A 27,558-nucleotide genomic window follows, 5' to 3' on the forward strand; every position below is an offset into this window, starting at 1 on the left:
GAGAGAGAGAGAAAGGGAGAGAAAGGGAGGGGCACAAAGACAGGAAGACACAGAATTTAAAGCAGGATCCAGGCTCTGAGGTGTCAGCAAAGAATCCAATGCAGGACTCGAACCCACAAACCGTAAGATCATAACCTGAGCCGAAGTCAGAGGCTTAGCCAACTAAGCCACCCAGGTGTCCTCTGATGACATTTTTTGCAGAAATAGTAAAACAAAACAAAACAAAAACAAAAACAAAAACAAAAACAAAAACAAAAAAACTCCTAAAATCCTTATGGAATCTCGAAGGACCCTGAATAGCCAAAATAATCTTTAAAGGAGGGAACAAAGTTGAAGACCTAACACTTCTGGATTTCAAAATATGATACAAACCTAATTAAAATGGTGTGATAGTGGCATAAAGACAGACATACAGAGGAGTGGAAAAGGATAGATAACCCAGGAATAAACCCTTATGTGTTTGATCAGATCTTTTATAGAGTTGTCAAGACCACACAATGGGAAAAAAAAAAAAAACATAGTCTTTAATAAGTGATGTTGGAAAAACTATATATTTACGTTCAAACTAACAAATTGGATCCTTACCTTATATCATATAAAAAATTAACCCAAAAGGATTAAAGACCTAAACATTAAGACCTAAATCTATGAAACTCCTAGAAAAAAATATATAGGAAAATCTTCATGACATTCAAGTTGATAATGATTTCTTGAGTATGATACCAAAAGCTGAGGCCACAAAAGCAAAAAATATACAAATGGGACTACAAAAAAACCCCAAAAAACAAAAAACAAAAAACTTTTGTGGATCAAAAGAAACAATCAACAGAATGAAAAGATAGTCTACATAATGGGAGAAGATATTTGTAAATCATCTCTCTGATAAGGAATTAGTATCAAATATATATAAATAACTTATATAGCCCAACAAGAAAATGAATAACCAAATTAAAAAATAGTCAAAGAACTTGAATAGACATTTCTCCAAAAAGATATATAAATGGTTAACAGGCATTTTAAATGAAACTCAGTATTTATACTCATTAGAATGGCCACTATTAAAAACAAAACAAAACAAAATAAAACAAACAGAAAATGACAAGTGTTGGCAAGGATGTAGAGAAATTAGAACACTTGTATCCTGTTGGTCAGAATATAAAATGGTACAGCTGGTGTGGAAAATAGTATGGTGGTCTCCCCCTCCCAAATTAAAAATAGAATTATTCTGTCATCCAACAACCCATTTCTGGATCTATATCCAAGAGAATGAAAGTAAGATCTTGAAGAGATATTGCAAGCTCATGTTCCTTGAAGGATTATTCACAATTGCCAAGAGCTGGAAACCACACAAATGTCTACAGACAGATGAATGGATGCAAGAAAATGTGGTATATACATAGAATGAAAAGTTATTCAGCCTTAGAAAAGATAGAAATCCTATCACCTGCTACAGCGTGGTTGAACCTTATGGACCTTATGTTAAATAAAATAGGCCAGTCCCAATAGGTCAATATATATGATTCCACTCATTTGAGGTATCTAAAACTCACCGAAATAGAAAGAATGGGGGTTGCCAGGGGCTTGGGAAGGAGGGAAATAGGAAGTTCTTGTTTAATGGATAGAGAGTTCCAATTTTGCAAAAACAGGTAGGTATATATATATATATATATATATATATATATATATATATATACACACACACACACACACACACACACACATTGCAAATGTACATAATTCTACGCACTGTACACCTAAAAATGGTTAAGATGCTAAATTTGATGTTATACATATTTTTTCCTACAATTAAAAAGCAACATACTTGCATGGAGGGATTGTCTATGTATGAATCTATCTGTAATGCATTTGATATCACACTTACAGGAAGGAAAAACCAGGTGTGAGAAAGCGGATTTTTCAGTGAGGTAGAGTTTCAGGCAAGAATAGGATAGTACTTGGAACATGAAATCTGAATGGCATAGTAAGTCTTTGAGATGCCATCTGACTGGCATAGATGTATTAGTTCCTGAAGACTGTATGCTGGGTAACAGAGCACAGAAGAATCTGCAGAGAAAACAACACTTCTGGGAACCTTGCTTTATTAGGGGGGATAGACTTGGTGTTCGTTATAGTTAAACCTGGAGGAGTCATTTTATTACAATAAATAAAATCGGTTTTATTACCAATTTTCAGTTGAGTATGTGTCCTGATCCCTACTATAAATTTTAGTTCAAGGCTTGAACCAATACTTTGTCTTATCCCCAAATAGTATGCTTTTACTCTTAGGTATTGTGCTTCAGATGGCTCATAATTTTTTTAAAATTTCATTTCATAGTGAGTAAATACTTACATTTTTAAGCCTGATAGAAAAAATGAACCAACCTTTTTTCTCTATTTTTTTAATAAATAGGTAAGGATAGGAATCTGCTACTCAAGATTAAATGCCTCGCTTTAGTCTCTCAACTAGTAAGCCATAGGGCTGTGATTTATATGCCATTACTGCCCATGGTTTTCCCATTTATATGCCCAACACAACCACCTTAGCTGTTAAAGCAGTGGTAACTTCTTTGAAGCCAAATTATCCTGGAACTTAACACATTTTCATTGTATTGTCACTATTTCCCTTTCTAAGTAAAAGAAAATTAATTATTGTTTTCATTGCCATACATTCTGGCCTTCACTTACTGATTTTTTTCCCCTATCTTCTTTCTTTCTCTAAACAGACTGTCAAAACACTATGACCAGGAGTTATTCCAAGGCTAGTCTTGTGGAAGATAAACAATCTGCATTCTAGCTGGAGTGTGAGCTGCAGAAACAGAATGTAACAGTAATTCAGGGTAATAATAAGTCACCCGGGAAAAATTAGGGGATTCAGTAATAGAATATTGCAACTGTGATCATTACCAGTAGGTCTGTCTCTGCAGTTAGAAAAGAAACACACACACACACACACACACACACACACACACACACACACACACGGAATGGATTTTTCCATATCACTGGAAACTACAAACTCACATATCTGTATGTCTCATTACCCTTTGAATCCTTCTGTGATAATCACTAAGTGCCAGATTTTTGCCTAACATAGAATTAGAAGTTCACAAAACCATTCAAGAGCTATGCAAGCCACAATGATAACAATAAAAATAAATCATGCTTTATTCAATTTGACTTGAGCTCTGAGCAGGTGAATATATAGTTTGCCATGTCATGTATAATTATCAGCTTTAAGGTGTTATAATTGACAAATAATATGCGGCACATATTTAAACTTATAATTTAATAAATTTTGTCATAAATATATATGATAAAAACCATGACCACAATGAAAATAGTGATCATATTCATTGCTCTCTAACTCATCTTCTGTCCCTTTCATAATTGTATCCCCAGGTCAATACTCACCAACTCCCTGTCACTATAGGAAAGTTGTACTGTTCTAGAGTTTTATATATATATATATATATATATATATATATATATATATATATATATACATATATATACATATATATGTATAACTCTCTCTATATGTGTATGTATAATTCTATATATATACATATATATATGACTGTATAGAATTTACTTTTTTATTTGACTTTTTTCAATCAGCATAATTATTTTAATAGATGTCACCAAAGTGCAATACATCCAAGAACACACTGATAAATTGGATTTCCTTAAAAATAAAAAAATAAAAAAATCTGCTCTTCCAAAGACATCATTAAGAGAAAGAAAAAAGAAGCTACAGGCTGGGAGAAAGCATTAATAAATCCTATACCTTATGCAAAAACTTGTATCCAGAATATGTAAAGAACTCCCAAAATTCAATAGTAACAGAAATGATCAATCTAATTTAAAAAATGGGCAAAATGTTTGAGCAGACACTTCAGCAAGAAAAAGAACAGAGCAGCAAATGGACAGACGATCAACATCATGAATCACTAGGGAAACACAAATTAACATCCTAACATAGGTCATTGCACATTTATTAGAATAGCTAAGACTCGAAACGCTGAACACACCACACGCTTGTACAGATACGGAAAAGCTGAAACTACCGTCTCCTACTGAGAGTATAAAATGGTATTACCATTCCGAAATCTCTGAAAAAATCTTACATGTAAGATACACTGCTTAATCTATAACAGGTGAAAACTGGAAATAACTCAAAGTTCCCTCAACAGGTGAATGGATAAAAAAATTCCGCAAAGTGGAATATGAGTGTAAAAGTAATGGACTATTGATATACAACAACATCAAGATGTATTCTTGCAGTCAGCAATAGATTTTTTTTTTTTTTTTTGGTAAAAACAGCAAGCGTGTGTAAGTGTAAGTAGGGTAGAAATATTTATTAAGATTTTCATATTTAGTATTTCAAAAATGTCAATCTTAATGATTCCAATGCGTATATGCATGATAAAAAACTGCTATGCAGTGCCTCATGATATCCTAGGTAACAATGTATTAAGGGTTTGCAATCCAAATTCCAAGTAGTTACCTAACTGTACGTTTCACAGTGACCCTTATAACTCATATAAAATGTTGTGTTTAGCATACAACCACAAAACAAATGTTTTCTGCATTATTCTCCTGTAGGAGAGATAGTAGGGAGGCAGTTTTACTGGAAATTTCCAAAAATAACCATGTCAAAATCTCCATACTGAAGACAGCACATCACAAAACACATAAGCAATTAGGATCATTTAAATTTAACAGTTGATGAAATTGCATACATTTGTAGTGATATTTAGGCATGTGAATTGTAGAAACATTTAGTTGCTGATAATAAAAATGGTGGTAACTAAATATTCAGCTCAGCTGACTTAAATTAAAAAGAGACTATACCAAGGGCACCTGGGTGGCTCAGTCTGTTAAGTGACTGACTTCAGCTCAGGTCATGATCTCACGGTTTGTGGTTTTGAGCCCCATGTGGGGCTCTGGGCTGATAGCTCAGAGCCTGGAGCCTGCTTTGGTTTCTGTGTCTCCATCTCTCTCTGCCACTCCTTGCTCATGCTCTCTCTCTCAAAAATAAATAAACATTAAACAACTTTAAGAAGAAACTGTATCAGAATCCAAAATAGAAACACATGTGTACAGCTTTCTGCCCCACTTAAGATATGACCAGATTCCTAAATGTCCATCAACTGATGAATGGATAAAGATGTGGTTTATATATACAATGGAATACTACTTTGTAATGAGAAAGAATGAAATCCTGCCATTTGCAGCAACGTGGATGGAACTGGAGGGTATTATGCTAAGTGAAATAAGTCATTCAGAGAAAGGCAGGTATCATATGTTTTCACTCATATGTGGAACTTGAGAAACACAGAAGACCATGGGAGAAGGGAAGGGGAAAAATAATTATAAACAGAGAGGGAGGGAGGCAAACCATAAGTGACTTGAAATTCAGAGGACAAACTGAGGGTGGATGGGGAGGGGGTGCAGAGAAGAGGAGAGGGGAAGAGAAGAGGGGAAAATGGGTGATGGATATTAGGGAGGGCATTTGCTGGGATGAACACTGGGTGTTGTATGTAAGCGATGAATCATGGGAATCTACCCCCAAAACCAAGAGCATACACAATATTAATTCTGTCTAATGGACATCTGCGCAGAGCAAGACTGTAGGTCAGTTAATTCTTTTTTGCTTGTTGTTTATTTTGAGAGAGAAGCAGACAGACACGTGGGTCAGGGTAGGGGCAAAGGAAGAAAGAGAGAATCTTAAGCAGGCTACACACCCAGCTCAGAGTCCTTCTTGGGACTCTACCTCAGGACTGTGACATCATGACCTGAGCTGAAATCAAGATTCGGACACTTAACTGACTGAAGCACCCAGGCACCCAAGTTACTTCTTTTCTGTAAACGCTGAGTTTCCTGAATGAGTTATCTTCATTCACTTAATTATTCTCAACATGGTAGTGATTTTTTCTTCATATATAGTTTCATAGGAGAGAGGTATTTTTGAGTTTAAAAAATACACACACAAAGCAGATTCCAAACCAAATATAAATACACTAAAATAAAAAAGAGGAGCATGCATACATGCTTTTAAATATTTCAATAGTATAAATATAATTATTTCATTTGAAGGCAAACATTAAAGAGCAGATTGGCAAATGGGCTTTTGCCATATTTTCACTCAAGTGTAAGAATGTGTCACACAAGAAATTGACATAGTTGCTTAAAATTATTCTAAAGAGCCCATATCAAATATTTGAGGCATTCCTGAACATAGTTGTCACTGCAAATATAAGAGGCCTGTTCATAGATTCTTTGTTGCCTTATTGTCTGTGTATGTGACTCTCCACATTGACACCAAATTGCTATCCTGTCAACATGTAAAACGATGGATCATTTTATCTCCTGAGTGATGAAGTTTCACATCCACAAAGCACAGGCCGTCAGTCCTTTGAGGTGATTATGATGCCTCAAACCTGGCAGCTTGCCCTGACAGGCTTCACATATTCCTGAAATCAACTTGTTCCTGCTTCTATTAGAAGAAGGCAGGTGTGTAAAAACTAGAGGAAGAAGAAGGTAAATAGAAAAGAGATGATCTTCCTGTTCAGAGTAATTATAAAAAGTCGTTTCCAGGGAAGAGTGTAGATAGTGATTTAGCCTCTCCTCGTGATGTACACAGATGAGACACAAAGAACCCATATGGGTCCAAGTTTTGCCAGGAAAAGGAAAATCAGGATAAGCAGATGGCGGCACCATTGCCATATGGCTACTCAGGAATGGGCCCACGTTATGGCCCTTCGCCATAAGATGAAGCTGGAAATATTTTCACGTTACTATTTTAAACAGCACAAAGAATGAATACTTGGTTTGTTGACATGAAACATCACTAGAAAAACATGACAGGAGTAACCTATTATATACATCTCCACTAACTGGCTCTTTGACTTATAAAATATATTAAAAAAGATCAAATTGATGAAATTTCCTGTGTTTTGCATACATAATTACACAGATATTTTCAAAGAATTATTTTTCAGCTTAAAACCAAAAATATCATTCATCAAAGTTATTTTTAGGGTATTTTTAGAGGCTTATAACTATGGCTTAAATCCAGTATTGCCATTGTTGTCAATAACAGATAATAAGCCAAATTTCACTGTGGACATTACAAATTCTCATGGTAGCCTGAGGCAAAATAACAATTATCAGTATTTTTATTTTTATTTATTTTTTATTTTTTGTTAATTTTTTTTTCAACATTTATTTATTTTTTTGGGGACAGAGAGAGACTGAGCATGAACGGGGGAGGGGCAGAGAGAGAGGGAGACACAGAATCGGAAACAGGCTCCAGGCTCCGAGCCATCAGCCCAGAGCCTGATGAGGGCTCGAACTCCCGGACCGCAAGATCGTGACCTGGCTGAAGTCGGACGCTTAACCGACTGTGCCACCCAGGCACCCCTAAGTATTTTTAAATTTTAAACATATCCCCAGTTTTACTGAGATATAATTGACATAAATATTGTATTAGTTTCAGGTGCACAACATAATGATGTGATGGGCACAAATATCGTGAAGTGATCACCACAATAAGTTGAGTTAACATGCATCACCTCACAAACTTACAATTTTTTTTCTTGTGAAAAATGACAATTTAAAGTAAAGAGAGTCGGGGCGCCTGGGTGGCGCAGTCGGTTAAGCGTCCGACTTCAGCCAGGTCACGATCTCGCGGTCCGGGAGTTCGAGCCCCGCGTCAGGCTCTGGGCTGATGGCTCGGAGCCTGGAGCCTGTTTCCGATTCTGTGTCTCCCTGTCTCTCTGCCCCTCCCCCGTTCATGCTCTGTCTCTCTCTGTCCCAAAAATAAATAAACGTTGAAAAAAAAAATAAAGAGAGTAAAGAGACTGGTATAGTGCAAAGACCATCGGGTGTAGAAGCTGAAGAGAAAGGTCATGACCTGATAAGCCAAGTACAGGCCATGACAACTTCCAGAAGTCAGCTAATCCCTCCAAGTTTCAGTCTCCTCCTCTGGGAAATGTTTATATGTGATGTTTTGAGAAAAAGCATGCAAAGAAGAATAAAGCATCATTTGGAGGTCATACAGAACTCTAATCAAATTCACTCTCCCATGACTAGTTTTGAAACTCAGGTCCCCTATCTGGAAGAAGAGGGTAACAATCCGTGAATCATGAGGAAAAATGCCAAGTAAATGAGAGTTCCAGACGACTAAAGAAAGGGGTGCGGGGGTCTGTAGACAACAGTTTCCTCTCAGGCCTATGGATTGATCAGGAATAATTGCAGAGAAGCGAGCGGGCCAACCACCCCACCCTGAGGGCACTTTTTCCTGCCCCAAAATACTTCGTCTGAGTCTGGGGAGAAAGTCCTAAATGGCTTCCCCTGGCATAGAGATGCATCCCCAGCTAGACGGTTCCAATAGAACAACTTAGTTCAGGTGTGCTACAAGCTTACCGGCTCTGGCTTCCCTGGAGAATTTTCTGTAGCCCAACTTTTGTGAGGGCCTCACGAGTCCCACCATCTCATTTTCAAAAAGCAGCTCATACCCCACTCGTCCCAGAGAGTGAGAGTTGCCCAAATAACACAAGTATTCAAAGCACCAGGTTGTTCCAATAAAGCCTGGGCGGGAGTAGAGGAATCTCTTACTAACCCACTCTCCTCCCACATGATTTCTCCAGTCTAATCTAATTATGAGGCTATTATTTTTTAAGATTTTCTCTTTTCCCTTTTAACGATTCTGAAAATTTAACTAAACACTTCTCTTTGTGTATTGGAAAACCATTCAACAACACATTAGATCACTGCATTCTTAAAATATCCTTTCCCCAGGTGTTTCTCATTTAATAATGCAATCAGTCCTGCAAAGGTGGAAGTGTTACCCCCTCTCCCACTAAACACATAAACCCAGACATGTGATAAATAGACAAAATATGTTTAAGTATTTACAAGATACGATCCATGACAAATAATCAGTGAGGAAGGCGACTAGAAGAAATAACAAGTCTTCCAATTAGAATGTGTGTGTCATTTTGTAATACTGATAAAGGCTGGGGCTCCTGGGTGGAAACGTCAGACCGGCTCAGGTCGTGATCTCCCCGGGGTGAGTTCCAGCCCCGCGTTGGGCTCTGTGCTGACAGATGGGAGCCCGGAGCCTGCTTCGGATTCTGTGTCTTCCTCTCTCTCTTCCCCTCCGCTGCTCCTGCTAGGGAGCTCTCTCTCTCTCTCTCCCTCCAAAAATAAATAGACATTTTTAAAAAATGCTGACCCTAGCTTGCCTACTTTTATAGATATTTGCATTCAGTAATCAAGCAAAGGGGCGCCTGGGTGACTCAGTCGGTTAAGTGCCCTACTCTTGGTTTCAGCTCAGGTCATGATCTCTCTGTTTTGTGAGTTTGAGGCCAGAGTCAGGCTCTGTGCTGACAGCATGGAGTCTGCTTACAATTCTCTCTCTCCCTCTCTCTCTGCCCCTCCCCACTCATGCTGTCTTTCTCTCAAAATAAATACACTTAAAAAAAAGAGTAAGCAGGTAAAGGAAAATTTTCTACATTTTTTCTTCCAAGGTTTCCTTAGGTTTCCTTAGGTTTCTTCCAACCTAAGTTAGGTACACACTTAACACAAACCACATTGAAGTGCAACTCCTTTCCTAATGCTGTCTCCTTGCATCTGGAATACAGACAGGAAATTTCATGTAGTGAGCCTTGTATGTAGTGAGCCTTGTGTGAGGCATAAATCAACTCCCAAGAAAGGAGACAGCTGTGAATGCCCAGGACGGCCAAGAGTCACTCCTCTCAGAAGAAAATGAACAAATGAATGAATAAGTGACATGAGGTCTGGAAACAATTCTCCAATCAGTTGTTTTTTTGTTTTTTTTGACAGGAGCCCCAGATGTTTGAGAAACTAGGAGAGATGCTGAAACGTATGCAGAGTATAACATGCTTTTTCAGATCTCAGGAATAAAGTTAAAAGAAAAGAAAGCACGAGTGATCTGTTGTGCTACGTGAAGAGCTGATAGTGCTGTGCTGAGTTTGGAAGCACGGGAGGTAGGAATGTGAAGACCAGGTCAGCCATGCACCAGCATAATCTACGGGTCAGCTCCCAGGCTTTTACTTGTTAGTAAAATGCGACCAATAGCCACTGCGTCTCCTGTGACCCAGAATTCTAGGTGTATATAAAAAATACATATTCTCGGGGCATCTGGGTGGTTCAGTTGGCTAAGCATCTGACTCTTGAGTTGGGTTCATGTCATGATCTCTCGGTTCTTGGGTTCGAGCCCCACATCGTGGGGCTCTATGCTGACAGTGTAGAGCCTGCTTGGGGTTCTCTCTCTCCCTCTCTCTCTTCCCCTCCCCCATTTGCTTGTGCACTCTGTCTCTCCCAAAATAAGTACATGAACTTAAAAAAATACACATCTATGAGAAAATGTTAATGTAGTTTATAGAGTCTTGTAGCCACCTCCTTGGTGGATTCCTAGGGCAATGTGGGAAACCGAGAAGAGCTAATCAGGGCTATCATTTTCAAAGCAGGAAAAACAGAAATTCTCCTTTTGGAGCTAAAAAAGCAGTTATAAGAAAGTGCCCTCGGGTAAATACATTGATGTAGGCACCTTGGAGAGGAGGCTGGCATAAGTAAGATCCCCGGGTCAGATCGGCAGGAAAGACAGTGATATTTTGTAGTGTGAGAAATGTATATGCATTTTAAGTAGAAAGAGAACTGAAATGTATGAAAGTGGAATTTTTGGAAGCCTATAAAATGGCATTTGGGAGATTATATATGTTTATTGAGTTCTGTCAGAGTTAGACACTAAATCTGGGCTTTTTTTAAATTTTTTTTTTTTTCAACGTTTATTTATTTTTGGGACAGAGAGAGACAGAGCATGAACGGGGGAGGTGCAGAGAGAGAGGGAGACACAGAATCAGAAACAGGCTCCAGGCTCTGAGCCATCAGCCCAGAGCCCGACGCGGGGCTCGAACTCCCGGACCGCGAGATCGTGACCTGGCCGAAGTCGGACGGTTAACCGACTGCGCCACCCAGGCGCCCCTAAATCTGGGCTTTAATTGAAGGTTACTATTAGTTAAAACGACGCTAGGTGCTGTACTAGCTAAATCCCCAAATCTCAGTGAATTAACATAATAAAATCTCTTTCTTGCTCAAAGTCGACTCTAGTGTGTGTTGAGGGAGGCTGTTGGGAGATGTGCGGGAGGCAATGTCTTCTCCCAGGTCCTGTCAGAAACCTAAGCTGACAGGAAGCTGCCATTGTCACAGAGCTTCCAAGGTGACTCTGGGTGTTAACACCAGTCAGCTGACCAGGAACAAATGGATAGATGACAGCATGAAAATTTTTTAGTGCCCTTTTTATTTTATTGTTTCATTTTGTTTTATTACTTCATTTCATTTCATTTTGTGTGTATATGTGGGGGGGGAGGCATTTTAACTAAAAGTGGAATACAACATCCTCTCGTAATCCACGGACAGAATTTAGCCATAAGGACCCATGAAAAAAAGAGGATGAAAAATACGGTGTAATTCTGTGTCCAAAAGGTAAAGACACGTAAGCATCCAGTCCTTCCCTGTCACGGAGGGCCCTTCTGTTCACCAAGTAGCTGTTTAATTGTTTTGCCTCAACACAGCACTCACCTGCTCTCCGAGGGAGACAGTCCCCAAGCTCATTCAGCCACGACAAACTCAAGAGTACACATTGTTTTTTGAGCTATGGAGACCTATAAACTAAAAAGACAATTTCTCTGAAACCTTCCATGAGAAAAGGTACAACAGCAACAATGAAAGCTCTGATTCACAGAAGGGACAGATCAGGAGAAGCTGGGCCATCAGTGTTGATATGAAATCTTGTGGAGCAGGCAAGGGTCTGGCGGTATGTGGCTCTCACACCCCCACTCGGGATAAGGACAGGGCCGCGACTGGACCACAAGGAGCTCCTCTGAACAGTCCTCTCCCTGTGCTGGCTCTGAAAGCTGGGAGGATTTTGCTTACCAATCTCAAGAGTCACAGCAAAGGCGAGTGTTGAAGACGATGCTTTCCTGGGAGGCTACGACTCCTGCAACCAACCTCCTCTTGGTAAAAATTTTAAGACCAGAACATTGTCAAAGATTATCTTTTTTAGTTTGGAATTGTAGTTTCTTTGACAATAACATTCCCTTAAAAATGAAATTGTCTTTTAACATCTTTTAAATGTTTTTATTTTTGAGAAAGAGAGAGACAGAGCGAGAGACAGAGGAGCAGAGAGAGAGGGAGACACAGAATCCAAAGCAGGGTCCAGGCTCTGAGCTGTCAGCACAGAGCCCGACCTGGGGCTCAAACCCACAAACCATGAGATCATGACCTGAGTGGAAGTCAGACGCTTAACCCACTGAGCCACTAGTCTTTTAACATTTGTATTCAGTCAGTTCCAGGTGCTTATTCGTTCTCATTTTTCCTTACTTCTTCCTTGTCTCTATGATATTCTTGTTCAGTTTATTAGGGGTGACCTTGAAGCTGAACTTAGTCTTATTTTCAAAAGAAAGGCCAAGAGGTTTTGAGGTTAAAAATAAAAAAAAAAATATTCCTATTGTTGGGGGGTCCAGAAGCTAATCTTCTCTGGCCTCAAATATCTGTACTTTCTCTCTATTTTCTCTTACTTCTGCTGGCAAATAAAGCAATTATAACTCAAGGCCATTTTCTTCATCTAACACCTTGCTAAATGTCCCTAATAGTTGCCCACATGCATTACTAACTTCTGTTTTCCAGTCTCTTCTGCTAGAGCTAGTGTTTCAGTAGGCAGGTGGCTTGCTTATGAGTTATCACAGGTAACATTCTGGACATTTGTTCCCTCACCTCATAATAGAGATTCCCTTTTTTCAACTTCTTTTGTCAATATCCTTGAAGCTCATTGCCTGACCAACAATGATACATAGTTGAAGGATTTCAATTCTGTATCACACTTCTGGAAACAACTTCTGTATTAATTAAATTAATGCCAGCTGCTTTAATAAGAAAACATTGTTACTTGCCCAGGTAACACTTGATGGGAGCGGTGCCTGGCTCCACACATTCTAGAAGAGGCTGTTATATTTAAAGAATTGTACACTTTTAAAGTTACCCAGGGGTTTGGGATTCAGCTAGCAGTTGAATAAAGAGAAAGAGAAGAGAGGACCACATAGGAAATATTTAGTTGGTCATGACTAGAGGCATAAAACACAACTCCTATAGCTCAGATTAAAACAAATCACATGGACTGACCTAGCAATTTGGCCAGGATATATAGTCTAGGATTATGATCAGCAGGAAAAAAAAAAAAAAGTTTTACTGAATGACCATAGAGTCTATGTCAGTAACTAAAGTATTACTGTATTAACAAATTCTATTAACTTCAGTATATTCATTGATTCACCCATTTGATAATTTAACATTTGGGGGAATGATTACTTTCTATACAATTTGACTATCTGAATTTGCAGACTGAAGAATATCTACCTGTTAGAAGATAATTAAAATGATAAAAATACTATTTGATATTATTAATCAGGGAACCTTTTTATTTGTTGATAGGATAATGGGGACAGAAGGTGCAGAGTAACTTTGGGCTGAATATTGAATGAGACTTGGAAGGAACTGGGCAAAATAATGGCAAATATTTCAGGCAAAGGGAATAGAACACGCAAAGACTCAAGGGATTATACATAATATTTCTATAAAGAAGTAAGCCGGGGCTCCTGGATGGCTCAGTCAGTTGAGCGTCTGCCTCTTGATTTCGGTTCAGGTCAGAGGTGTGTGATTGAGGACTGCATTGGGGTTCGTGATGAACATGGAGGTACTTCGGATTCTCTCTCTCTCTCTCTCTCTCTCTCTCTCTCTCTCTCTCTGTCTTCTCCCTCTCCCTCTGCCCCTCTCCACCCACCTTTCTCTCTCTCTCTAAAATAAAATATACATGTATACATATATATTTTACAAAAGTGTATACAGCATGTAAAGGGTAGTCCAATAACCTAGAACATGAGGTACCAGAGGAAATAGATTGAGTGGTGATGCCAGACAGAAGCTAGGATCAGATATAAATATATACATATTTATTTACATATGAACACCCACGTAATGTAAATAAGTATGTTTTTATACATATAATTGCAGATATATTTATGTGAATGCATTAATTAATTAATTAATTAATTCTGTTTCTACCAAAATGCTCTACTTGGCAAAGGTGATCTGGGGTAAAATTTGTTTTATGCCCTAAAACAAATAACAAGCAGGCTTATAAAATCCAAGGCTTTGTGTTATGAATATATATTGGTCTCTGCAAGTCCTCAATTCTATGGGAGCAGATTTCGTGAAGGTTCAAGACTGTTCCAGAGACTTATGGTCTTCCTGGCACTTATAATAAATAAATTCTCCACATATTGAATAATTAGGCAATTCCTGCTGACTTAAGTTTCTTCCGTTACCACTAACAGCCAGTATCCCATAATTTTCAACAAAAGCAATTTTTAGATAAATGGAAAGAATAAGTTCTAAAAATGATATTCACCTACAATTTAGAAGAATTTTTATTCCATAAAGTTATGATGTCCTCCTTAAACTATTCATATGCTTTGCCTCATAGCTCATCACTTTGTGAAAGCATCAAGTAGAATGTGATGGTTAGAAATGTATATACTCTAATGTCTGCCATTAATTAAATAATATGCATGGGATTAGCTTCAAAATAATCACTCAGGTGTCAGAAATTGGATGGCGACATGGATGGGACAGGATTGGCCATTTGTTGTTCATTGGTTTCTGGGGTTTTTTTAATGTTTATTATTTTTGAGACAGAGAGAGAGAGAGAGAGAGAGAGAGAGAGAGAGAGAGAGACACAGAATCCCAAGCAGGCTCCGGGCTCTGAGTTCTCAACACAGAACCTGACGCAGGTCTCACACCCACAGACTGTGAGATCATGACTGAGCAGAAGTCAGATGCGTAACTGACTGAGCTACCCAGGTGCCCCGTTGTTCATTGTTAAAGCTCGTTTATGTGGTTTATAAGTGCATGGGAGTTTATTATGCTATTCTTTCAATTTTGGCATATGCCTTAATATTTATATAATAAAAAATAAAAGGAAGATTCACTCAGGGTCTACATGTAGAATCATCTAAACATTCCAAAAATTCTCTTTTGCTTACTCTCTCTACCGCATGCCACCGTAGGACAAATAGAGTAGCAATCAGTCCACCAATCCATCTATGTCACTGTCATTGGAAACTGGGTGTTTCCTCAATGGTAATGGTCATAGTAAGAGTACCAATGAAAATAGAACCAAGAAACAATGTTGTCTTATTTCTGATTAGACAACTGTGTGTCTTCAGCCAGAATGTCAACGCCTAAAACAACCTACCTATGCTATTAACTTACATTTTATTGATTCCTGGCCCCATTGCCTACTGAGTGGACTCAGTAAGCATTGCCACACAGTATAACTCAACCACCTGTCAGTTCTTTGATTTTCTTCCTTGTGACACTCATGGCCCCAAACCCTTCCAGATGGCTGTTCTTTTTTTTTTTTTTTTTTTTTTTTTTCAGATTGTGAATGGCAGAAGCAGTAGTAGCATCTGAAAATTTGTTAGAAGTACAAATTCTCAGGCTCCACCTCAGAGCAGCTAAATGAGAAGCTCTGGGGGAAAGGCCGAGTTATTCATTTTCTCTTGCTGTGTAACAAATCATCAAAACACAGCAACTTAAAACAAAATGCATTTATTCACTCACAGATCTGTAGGTCACAATTCATTACGGCACACTGGCTTTTCTGCTCATGGTATCACAGGGCTGAAATCAAGGTGTGGGCGGAGCTGGGTTTTTGTCTGGAAGCTCTGGCGAAGAATGAACGTTCAAGCTCATTCTGGTTTGGGGATGAATTTAGTTCCCTGTAGATATAGGACTGCAGCCCCATGTTGTTTCAGGTCATCAGCCCCGAGGCCTGCTCTCTGCTCCAACAGATGACCCTAATGCCTCACCTGTGGTCCTTTCCACCTTTAAGCCTGAGTCATGGGCCATGTCCTTCTAGTGCTTCTGATTTCTCACTTTCTCTGTCTCTGACCTCTAGACCCAGATTTAATATTAGGTCAAACACACCTAGATGATCACTCTCACATAAGGTCAACTGACTTGGGCCTTCAATTACCTCTGCAATAATCCCTTCATAGCAGCAACTAAATTAGTGTTTGAATTGAATAAGTTCAAGAAGGTGTACATTGACCTGGGCCAGGAATCTTGGGAACCATTGTAGAATTCTGTCTTCTACACCCGCCAATCTATGTTTTAACAAGCTCTCTTGATTTGGAAGCAGCTAAATGTTGAGAACCAAAGCTTTAGCACTTAGTTCTCTTTCTCTGTCTCCCTCTCTTTTACTCTTTATGTTTATTATTATTATTTTCTTACAACATGATGAAAGACTTTATCTCAGTGACTCACAGGTTACCTGCAGGTATTGTCTACCCTGGAGAAATTTCTCCTTTTTGGAGAAATATGGAATGCTCATAAGTTAACTGATGTATGCAGATAATAAGAGATATGGCTGAAGCTAAAACTAGTATTATCTTTGAAAAGTGAATTTCATTTCTAAGCTTCTTAATTTAGACACTTAAACAAAATATAACTAATATTGTGTCCAAAATAAATGAATCAGTGAACAAACAAAGCATGTATATACCCACAATTGCTCAATTGCTAAGAAGAATTACCCCATTAAATGGCAACCTCTTATGACTATTTGGAAGTATTACAGAGATTATGATAGCTCCTTTGAAACTCAAGCTGATAAAAAAAGTACTACTAGTTGGAACTTTAGGTGAAAAGAAAATTTTTATATAGAATATCAGCAATTAAATGTTTTTACTTAGACATGACCACATTATGTCTGCTTACTTTTCATTTACCAATGGGAGTTTCATAGCCATGCCTAACTTCAAGTGGCAAGGAAGATATCATTCCAGTTATTCAGAAGATATCCCTGCCAAAGTATATATGTGTGTGTGTGTGTGTGTGTGTGTGTGTGTGTGTGTGTGTACAGGTGTATATGTAAGGGAGGGAGGGAGAGAGAGAGAGAGACAGAGAGAGAGAGAGAGAGAGAGAGAGAAGAGAAGTGGTAAAGTGTATGTATGTCTGTGAGAGAGAAGAAATGTCTCTTTTCTCAGAAAACCTAAAATTCTCTTGACACTCCCATTATTTTCTAGAATGTCAGAACAAAAATAAAGGAAAGAAAGTTTGTGATTCTAGAGAGTAACAGGGGAATAGATTTCAACTTCCCCATGACACATAATCAATCCTAAGCCCAGAAGTTTGGACAGTCCAGGTCTGGCTATCAAATTTTGTAGGAACGAGGCTAGAAAATGTTATTTCATATTTGTTAAATATTATCCAATTACAGATACTCTTAAAATTTGCATATGTCCATTAGCTATTTGTTTTAATCAAAACACTTGATATTTGTTGGTGTAGATGAGCTTTGGAAGGCTACGTGTGTTTACAACTTGGAAAGATTAAGGTACAGATGTGGAATCTATTAGAAAAACCCTCCTTTCCTTGGTCCAAGGCATGATAACAATAGTTAGGATATCACAGACTTTGATTCTCAGGTGATTTTGTTAAAACATCTTATGCAATTTTTCGTTTCTCAACTGTAGTTCAGAGTCTATTGCAAGACTAAAAATGGAGACACTGAAAGACGAATGGCAGTTCAAGATCAACAGCAATGCTTAGGGGGTATTAAAGCTTCCATAGTTCTATAATCCTTTCATTAACAAAAATGAGAATCTTACTTGGAGCATACCGAAAGGAAAGATTTTAGTGGTAAAAGTGAGAGATAGAGTCTGGATACTTCTACTGAATAGACATGAAGGCTGAAAAACAGTTCAATTTGACTATGCTAATAGAGAAGCTGTATTTGGTTTGATTTAGCACAGAACTTAAACCCAAAATCATCTTTCAGCAATATATATATATATATATATATATATATTCCCAATATCTATAGAATTCCAGGAAAGTCTTTGCATTTCCAATTATTATATTGATATTTATATTACCTATAGGTATTATACCATGTTATTTTTAATATGGCCATGGAAGCAGCAGCACTTTGTAGAATGGCAAATGCCCTGACCTTGCCATCATTATAGATGATGATGATTTTCTTCATAAAATTGACTATGAAGCTGAAATGGGAGTGGAAAGAGAATCCTTAAGTTTCTTACATTGTGTGGTGGAGAATTTGACATCATAAGGACAACTGAGAATGTGTTTATATACATAAATATGTGTGTCATCGTCTCTATCTATCTATCTATCTATCTATGCAAATTTTCCCAAGAGATAGTATTTTGTTGTGGATGTTGTCTGGTTGTTTATGCACTGGTTGGTTTCCCCAAGGACAAGTCTTGGGCTCATGTGCATTTCAAAATTTTTGGTGTGTGTACTGAACTGCACATTTAACCTGAAGCTTACAAGAAAATTCGGACTATTTCTTGTCTGCTAGATAAATGTCACCAAGGATCGCATGGATTCTACTTCACCTTTGGAAAAATAGTATAGTTGGTTTTGGGATTATGAACATTATGGCATTGAGAGATCTCTGTAATTTTGAGCCAGCCTCCACAGTGTGGAGCTTCTGTTGGGACTGGCTGCTCTTTGATAGGATTTATGGAACAAAAAGTGGGCAAGTTCAAAAAGATCTAGCTGGAAGAAGAAAGAAGAGATTTTGAAAAAAAACATTCTGTGAAGGAAGTAAAGACAATAAATTACCTTTTCCCGAGAACAGCCTCCAAAGAGAAAGACTACATGTAAATGACTGCCAGCAGCCTTCCCAGAGGCCTCTGGGGAACACACTAAATGCAACGAAATCAGAGAAGGAAATTGGAAAAGAGGGTAGCATATTATCCACTCCTTCTTCCAAAGTAAATAAAAGAGAGGCCAGGTAAGATGGGGAAGTAATTCATGCAGGATTTTAAAGATTTGAAACTTGTAAGTAGACTGGGATTTATTAAACCCACTTTACCTTGACCAGATTCGGGATTTTGTCTGAAGTTTCCAGGCTACAGCATTTTCTTTCCCAATCTGTGTATGATAATAGAAGAATTATGTCAGCCCTGGATGATGCATTAAAAGGAATTGAATGTGAATGATAAAAGGTTCAGGCTATTTTATTCCTGAAGTCATTCAGTTTCTTTTCTCTGCCCGTACAAAAAACAACAGAAATGCACCACTGGTTCAAAATTGTTGGAATTGGGTGCTACATAATAAAACCTTTCTAAAATTCTCTCAGCACGTTCTAGAGTTTTCATAAAATCTTTTAAAAGAACAGAATGAATTCCCAAAATGATGACCAATCTTGAATTGTATTCTTAGGAAATTATCTCTTAAAACATGATTTTCCAGTGTTTTAAAGGTGGCCATGTGTGATTTATTATGCCATGTCTCTGTTCTCACAAACTGTCTTGACTATTTTTTAAAATTTTTTAAATGTTTTATTTGAAAGAGAGAAAGAAGAGAGAGAGAGAGAGAGAGTGTGCACCAGTGGGGGAGGGGCAGAGAGAAGGAGACACAGAATCCGAAGCAGGCTCCAGGATCTGTGCTGTCAGCAGAGAGCCTGACGCCGGGCTCGAACCCATGAACTGCAAGCTCATGACCTGAGCAGAAGTTGAACACTTAACCGACTAAGTCACCCAGGCACCCCATCTCTTGACAATTTTTAATTAATGTTATGGTAAATTTAATTCTTCTGGCTATTAATAAAGCATTTTCAAAGAACATGCTGAGGGTAAAAGTTCTTTAAAATTAAAATATTCTATAAATTAACACTTAAAAATCCCACATTTTATCATATTATTAGAATATTACTAAAACACGTTTCTATTATTGTGTAGTTCAGATAACGTTTCCCTCACCACCCTTTGGCAGAGGATGACTTTTTCCTCTATCTGGTGGATCCGTCATATTTTAGAGATATGACCTGTTTAAAATGTGGACATTTACTTGCAAGAAAGACTAATAATCAGACCAATAAATTATTGGTTTACCATTATAGATTATCTGGTTTTAATAATGTTTATGTTTCTTTTTACCTGAGGTGCATCAAATTTCTTTAATGTTTTTAGACACAGGAAACATAAATATCATATCTTTAAATGAGAAGAATTATAGGTATAGAGTGTCTTATGATCCCGGGAGTCCATTGCTATACTTAAGGTACATAATCACCAACAACAGTCAGAGGGAAGAATACAAAAGCACCAACACACATTTATATTTCATCCATTTCCCCTTCCTAACAGATGAAAATTACTTGTTTTGAACTTTTGGCCTTAAGTTTCCTCTAATAATCTTGGAACACAGGATGTCTGCAGGGGTGGAGAGGTGAACAAGCGAGGTGGAGAGAAAAATAACGTGACATGTTCAGGCAATTTATTTCTTGAGAATAGGGGCAGAAAACCGAGTAAGATGATTATGTACTGTTTTGATTTATTTCGCTAAACGGCTATCACTAGCCACCACGGTCATGGCATGATTATTATTGAAATCTATGAAAATAGAAGTTCCAAGGATGATGGAAACTCCTGTTCACATTTTATTCTAATAAAGATTAACTCAATACAAACGGCAACAGCTGCTGTTTCTAGCTTCCTCTCACTATCCTTACTCTTTCTTTTATTTTCAATATGTTTTTTTTTTTTTAATACTCCCTTTAGTTTTTTCCACAGATAGGATGGTTAGTCATTGGGGCTGCTTATATATATATATATATATATATATATATATATATACTTTTATAAAAGTCAATACTTATGTATTGTTTTGTTACAATTCTATACTCTTGTATACAGCTCAATATTGGTCTCATGATACCTCTTTTTTATATTTTCAATTACTTAGCTGATGCTTAATGGTGTTCTGGTATTTTCTCTAGAAATAAGTTCAAGAAAAACAGGAAGAAAAAAAGGACAATTTCTTTGGGAACAAAGACTCTATTCTGATAATGTAAGTGTAACTAATAAAATATTATGAAATTAAATCCCTGAATTTTAGGGATTATCCAAGACAAGAGAATTTTGAATGAGGAACTACACTGGAAAATTTCCATTTCACTTTCCAGTGAGAATAGCCAAGTAGGTTATGGTGCAGCTAGATATGAGAGGTGGCCCCTGATAATCCCTTTCCTTATTATTTCTATGTTTCTCAAGTGCCTGAAAAACAAGTGTAGTGTTTACTGTTGAACTTAGAAGCTAGCAATAATTGAAACCTGTTTCATCATCCCATGATTCAAGAAGCTTCACATCAGAGAAATATATCATGATGTTACTATAGCAGGGCAGATAAAATATGTACCCAAACACACCAGGGAAATCAGAGTGTGCACCCAGAAAATTAGAATGAATCACTGGTATGAGCCACTATGAGACATCATCCTTCCAAAGTGATGAGAAAATCAGTGGCTGATGCTGGCCCAGAACCATCTTATTCAGAAGTATGATGGATCTCTGGTCCATGCACACACCATCACTGGCATGCGTGCAATTCCATAAGGAGATTCTTAGGGAGGCTACCTTGGTCGGTCCATCTTCTTTGGGAAGATGAGAATATCAGGGAATACCTAAAATAAACTTTCTGAACTAGACGATAATTAATTTACATATTTTTCATTTCCTTTTTCTTTTTTAAAGTAATCTCTGTGCCCACCCCACCCCCCGTGGGGCTCACACTTCCAGTCCTGAGATCAAGAGTCCTATGCTCCACCAACTGAGGCAGTCAGGTGTCTCAATTTACATATCTTAAAAAAAAAACGATCCATTTGACAGCCCCTACATGTATAAATTAAATTCTGTGACATGAGGCAGATTCAAAGTAAAAAAAAATCAAAGTCAGATTTAGAAATACAGTTTTAAGATTACATATCTGAATTTGGTTGACTCAAGAAAATTTGAATATTGCAGCCATAACACAACAAATAATATCCCAGTTAGGTTGCCTTAAGTAATGGAATACATTTTTAGTCTTCGCTTTTCCTTTTGGCAAGGAAGAAATGAGCAGATGCCACATAATTTAGGAACAGGAAATTAAGTACAGACACATCACACTGGGACTTATTCTTGAAAGGCAAGAACCAAGTGTGTGTTATCTCCATCAGAGCTACAGAGTTTCTCATGACAGCATCTCCTTAAGTGTTTGATTCATTTCCTCTCTCAACAGATTAGCATTATCTGGTCTCAGTTCCAGTTAGTCATGTGTCATTATGGCTTCTCCAAAAGGCACTCTAATGTCTGACCAAAAAAATTTAAAAAAGAAAAAAAAAAAGCCCAAAGAAAAATCACATATACTACTTAGCTTCTGATAAGTAACTGATTAAATCTGTTAATATGCTTATTCCAAATACCTTGCCCCAACCTGGATCGTTTGTCCACAATGGTCCCAGCAATTATAACCAGGTGAATTAATCTATTAAGTACTAATATTGTCCTCATGCCCATCTTCTCTGAGGAGTGGTGGATGAGTGTAGATTATCTTAGAAGGCATCACAGGGTAGTCATAAGTATTATCTCCGGATGAAGTGCTTTGAAATACTCATTTTCTTTTTCTAAAAACACATATATTCCATTCAACACATATATTCATGATACATTGATAAATTTTTGATTTCAGAAATGACTGCTTTCATGCTAATTTTGTCTTTTTTAAGCAAGCAAATCATCTGCCTAACTTTCATAGACAAAGCTAATGATTAATGAATGCAGAGAATTAATTTTTACAAAATTTTGAATATAGTCATTGGTTTCCAGAGTTTAAGGATGAGTCTTTTCCCTAATGTATTAAAAATCATGCACAGATCTTTACTTTCATACATACTGGAAGATTTTCACTCAGTAATTGTATACCAGAATTTGGAAATTGGTATTCATATCACCTGGAAACAGTGTTGAACCTTAAATCACATTCTTTCTTCAGGTGACATCTTATAACATTGAATGATGGCATAATTTTCCTATCAGGGTTTCTTCAGTCTTAGGGCTCTGACTTGTTCCTCTTGGTTTAAATGACACAATTACAGCAAGGACAAATTTAGTGTTTTGCTCTTTTGGTACATGTTCTCTAAATAAGAACATCTGTTTTACAGTCACTTCCTGTTTATAGGGTAAGCTATTGTAGTTAAATTTCAAAATGTCAAACTCAATCAAAAATACTGATCTGTTTCAGTGTGCAAGTGAAACAGCTAATGTGTATAAGGAGTCAATATAACCTAGTGGCAAGAATACTCTGATGGGAATAGGGAGGACTATTTTCTATTCCCAGCTCTCTCATGAATTATTGGTCTTGTCTACAAAAGGATAAAAAGGTATTCCAAGGACAAACAGGCTAACACAAGCTGGTGTACGAATGGGAGAATCCGATTGCCCTGACAAAGCATTTATGTGCCTCCGTTTAGGTCATACGTGGCTGCATACCTTTGAACATGGCTAGATTTCCTACTGTGTGTTTGCGTGTTCATGACACGTATGACATTAGCAGAAACACAAACAGGGATTGACTCAGTAAAACAAAAGAGATTCCAAAACAAAAATATATCTTTGAGGAAGCAATATGTCCGTAGAGTGTCATTAACAGGTATAGGGGTCACCCTGAGGGTGCCTAAATCCAGGTGGTCTAAGAAATGTGTAGGGGGCGTACAAAATGCAAGGGGATATTGAAAAAAATGTGGATGCCAAAAGTTTCCTCTGAGGTTGCAAAATGCCTCTTCAAATTTTTAATAGGAGGAACCTAAAATTCTAAGAGACTATGCACTTCCCCCATTATATTTGTTCATAATGAGTGATCACTGAATTTCTTTAAGAGTTATGGTAGGGTAATTGAGTCATCTGTGTTTTAGCTCCTTGATAGCATGATTCTAGATGGCCAGAAGTGCCAGTTGGCCCAGCTGAGCAAACTATACCGCCAGATGCATAATCAGAGCCACAATGTGTGTGTGTTAGTCGGCAGGCGGCATGTGTGAGACTTGTTTGACTAACAGCTGTGAACTGCCAACACATATACATTTTCAATGAAATTTGAGTTAAACGATTACTTAGAAGTATGGCTAAAACCTCTTTATTTCTAAAGTTTTATTTTTTAATAAAAAAAAATTTTAATGTTTATTTATTTTTGAGACAATGCGAGAGACAGAGTGCAAGCAACGGAGGGGCAGACAGAGGAAGACACAGAATCTGAAGCAGGCTCCAGGCTCCGAGCTGTCAGCCCAGAGCCCAACGCGGGGTTCGTGAGGTCGTGACCCGAGCCAAAGTCAGACGCTTAACCGACTAAGCCGCTCAGATGCCCCTTTATTTTTTTATTTTAAAAAATATTGATTTATTTGTTTTGAGAGAGAAAGAGAGTGCACAAGCAGGGAAGGGGCAGGGGGAGAGAGGGAGAGAGAAAATGCCAAGCAGGCTCTATGCTATCAGTGCAGAGCCCGATGTAGGGCTCAGTCTCAACAAACTGAGATCATGACCTGAGTCGCAATCAAGAGTCAGACACTCAATCAACTGAGATGCTCAGGCACCCCTATTTCTAAGGTTTTAAATAGGAGAGATTTAGAGTAGCAAAGGAAAACAAAAATGGAAATGAAAACAAGACCCAGAAATGATGGAAATCGTTCCTCAAACAAATTTAGAAAGTGGAAAATGGACAAATAATATTGCCCTATCCATTAGCTTCTCCTCATTCCTACAAGAGATTTCAAGTGGCATGAAAGTTTTTATACAAGACATTAAACCTAATTCCAGGAAGAACATTTGATGGCGTCAGGAATCCTTACTTCCGGTCCTTCCCTTTTCCTTCAACACTCTCCTCCATTAATCTCTTTAGCACATGGTCCCCTCTAGACATCACTTTCTCCCTATCTTCTTCACAGAGATCATGCCGGGGTATTACCTTAAGCTCTCCATGATGGCAGTCTCTTCCCATTTTTTCCCCCTTTATAATAAAGGTACAGGGGAAAGAATCTCAGAATGCTGAAGTTAGTGCCTTCTTGGTTTGTTCAGTTTGATTATGCATGCGGTAAGGTTTTACATTATTTAGCATGATGAGACACTTCTGTGTCTTAGGTGTTAAGAAAGATTGGTTTACTCTGAAGAGCAGGTATAGGATCAGGCAGGAATTGCAAGGTGAATTAGAGCCCCTTTTGATTAGAGATGACTGCAATTAGATTTACTTAGACATAGTAATACGGGGTTAGTAGTAAATTTTAGGGAGTTGGAGAGGAGAAATGTGAAAAGATTTACTCGAACACTGTTTTCAAAATTTTAAATGGAAAAAAAAGAAAAAAGCTGTTTATTTATGAGAGGAAATCTGCAAGAGAGAAAGGAAACACGACTCCGGGTCTGTCAGGAATCTGTCTCCTAGTTTGTTGGGAGAAGTGATAGTGATGAGCAAGGAAGGGCTGCTGGCAGGCCCAGAGTCCCTGTGAGGGGAAGGAGTGCACGTCCGTCTCTCACTGCATTTTGATGTGACATTTTAGGCCCACCCCGACAGCGCACCCCACGACCCCATCATCGCCTCAGCCCTCTCCAAGTTTCCTCCCTGACAGAAACGATGATCTCCAATATTCCCCAAATATGTCAGAAGATAATTCTTGCCACAGATTTCCTTCATATTCAGGAAATAACGGGCTACGGTACGAAGGCAAGATGCAGAAGACACACAGCTGGGCTTCAGGTCTGCAGGTCGGGTGTGCTAAATGCACAGAGGGCACAGGCTCGTGGCCGTCCCCAGGAGGCAGGTAGGTGGCTTGAACCTCAGTATTCAACATACAGAGGAGCTTCTCAAGTATCAATGTACATACAGACTACCTGGAGATCTTGATAAAATGTAGATCAGGGCTCAGTAAGTCTGGGTGGAGTTTGAGATACTTGCATTTCTAGAAAACCGCAGGTGATGCTGATACTACAGAAGAGGCTAGGGGAGTATTTCCATACTAATTGGTGGAGAATTTATAGGGGTTCTCTGGATATACATGATACAATTACCCTTCATTAAATGGTTTTAAAGTTTATTATTTTTATTTATTTTTTTTTATTTTTTTTTATTTTTGGAGAGAGAGAGACAGAGTGTGAGCAGTGGGGGAGTGGGGTGGGGGAGGAGAGAGAGGGAGACACAGAATTCGAAGCAGGCTCCAGGTTCTGAGCTGTCAGCACAGGACCTGACATGGGGCTGGAACCTTGAGAACACGACCTGAGCTAAAGTCTGACTCTTAACCAACTAAGCTACTCAGGCACTCCTTCATTATACGATTTTAAAACAACAATGATAGGTTTATTGTATTTTATTTTTTTAATTTTTTTAAAGTTTTTTTAAAATTTATTTTTGAGAGCGAGAGAGAGAGACAGAGCATGAGCAGAGGAGAGAGAGAGAGACACAGAATCTGAAGCAGCCTGCAGGCTCTGAGCTGTCAGCACAGAGCCTGATACAGGGCTTGACCTCGTGAACGGTGAGATCGTGACACGAACCGAAGTCGGCCACTTAACCGACTGAGCCACCCAGGTGCCCTGGTTTACTGTATTTTAAATCCACTTATTTAAAGAGTTAAAAAGATAAAACCCAATAAATCAGAACAACAACAAGAAAAAATTCTGCATGAGACAGTAGATTTCAACCCTTTGAAACTCAACGTCCCACTTTTTCATGAAAATACTTTTTATACCCCATTTCCTATTATAAAATAACATTTATAGAAATATAATGTACATATGCACATAGTATAAAATATCAGTATGTTCACAATTATAATACAAAAAATGAATTTATCATAACAATGAGAATTTCGATCTGTCAACTTATGGGTACAACTAGCTATTACCCCTAAAGAAATGGTCACATGCTTGCATGTATATGAAGAATTAGTATTGTTGTGGCAGCTACCCTCCAGACTAATACAGTATGTTTTATTAGAAACATAAGCAGGAACATTGCCATTGGTGGTGATGTAATTTTTGCAAAATGATACAATCTTTGGTAAGGTACAATTGAAAAAATACAGTTTTGCTTCCGTGTCAGATATTTGCATTCCTGAAAAATTCCAGCTATATAAGAACCATGCCCCAAATGGCTTGCATTTACATCCGAAACAGAAATAGTTTCTTAGCTCAAACATTTATGAATAAGTTTTCAGGTATGTTAGTGACACCTTGTTACTCAAAACATAGTCTGAGAATCAAACACGTAGGTCTCACCTGAGAAGTGGTCTTAACTTGGAACCTAATAAGACCTTCAGGCGATGTATAAACATGGTAATGTTTGAAAGCGCTGTCTTAAGAAATTTAGGGCGTTCATGAGCTCTGCTTAACAGAAGGTAACACTTGGCTACCATGAACATGGAGTTGCAGACAATCTGTCTTCCCTGATTGTTCACTAAAGGCCAGTTACACCCACACCTCTTTGTCCAGGCAACCAAAAACACCCTCGAGGGTAGTGTACTTCCTGTTTGGGAGCCATATTAAGTGTGTATGTTGAAGGAGTTCTCATGGTCCTAATTACTGTTAATGAAATGTCCAAGTCTTCCTTTTACTTTTGTGTGTGTGTGGAGGTGGGGGGGGGGGG

This window comes from Herpailurus yagouaroundi, unplaced genomic scaffold (genome assembly GCF_014898765.1).
Source record: "Herpailurus yagouaroundi ecotype Mexico unplaced genomic scaffold, PumYag 181, whole genome shotgun sequence".
NCBI lineage: Eukaryota > Metazoa > Chordata > Mammalia > Carnivora > Felidae > Herpailurus > Herpailurus yagouaroundi.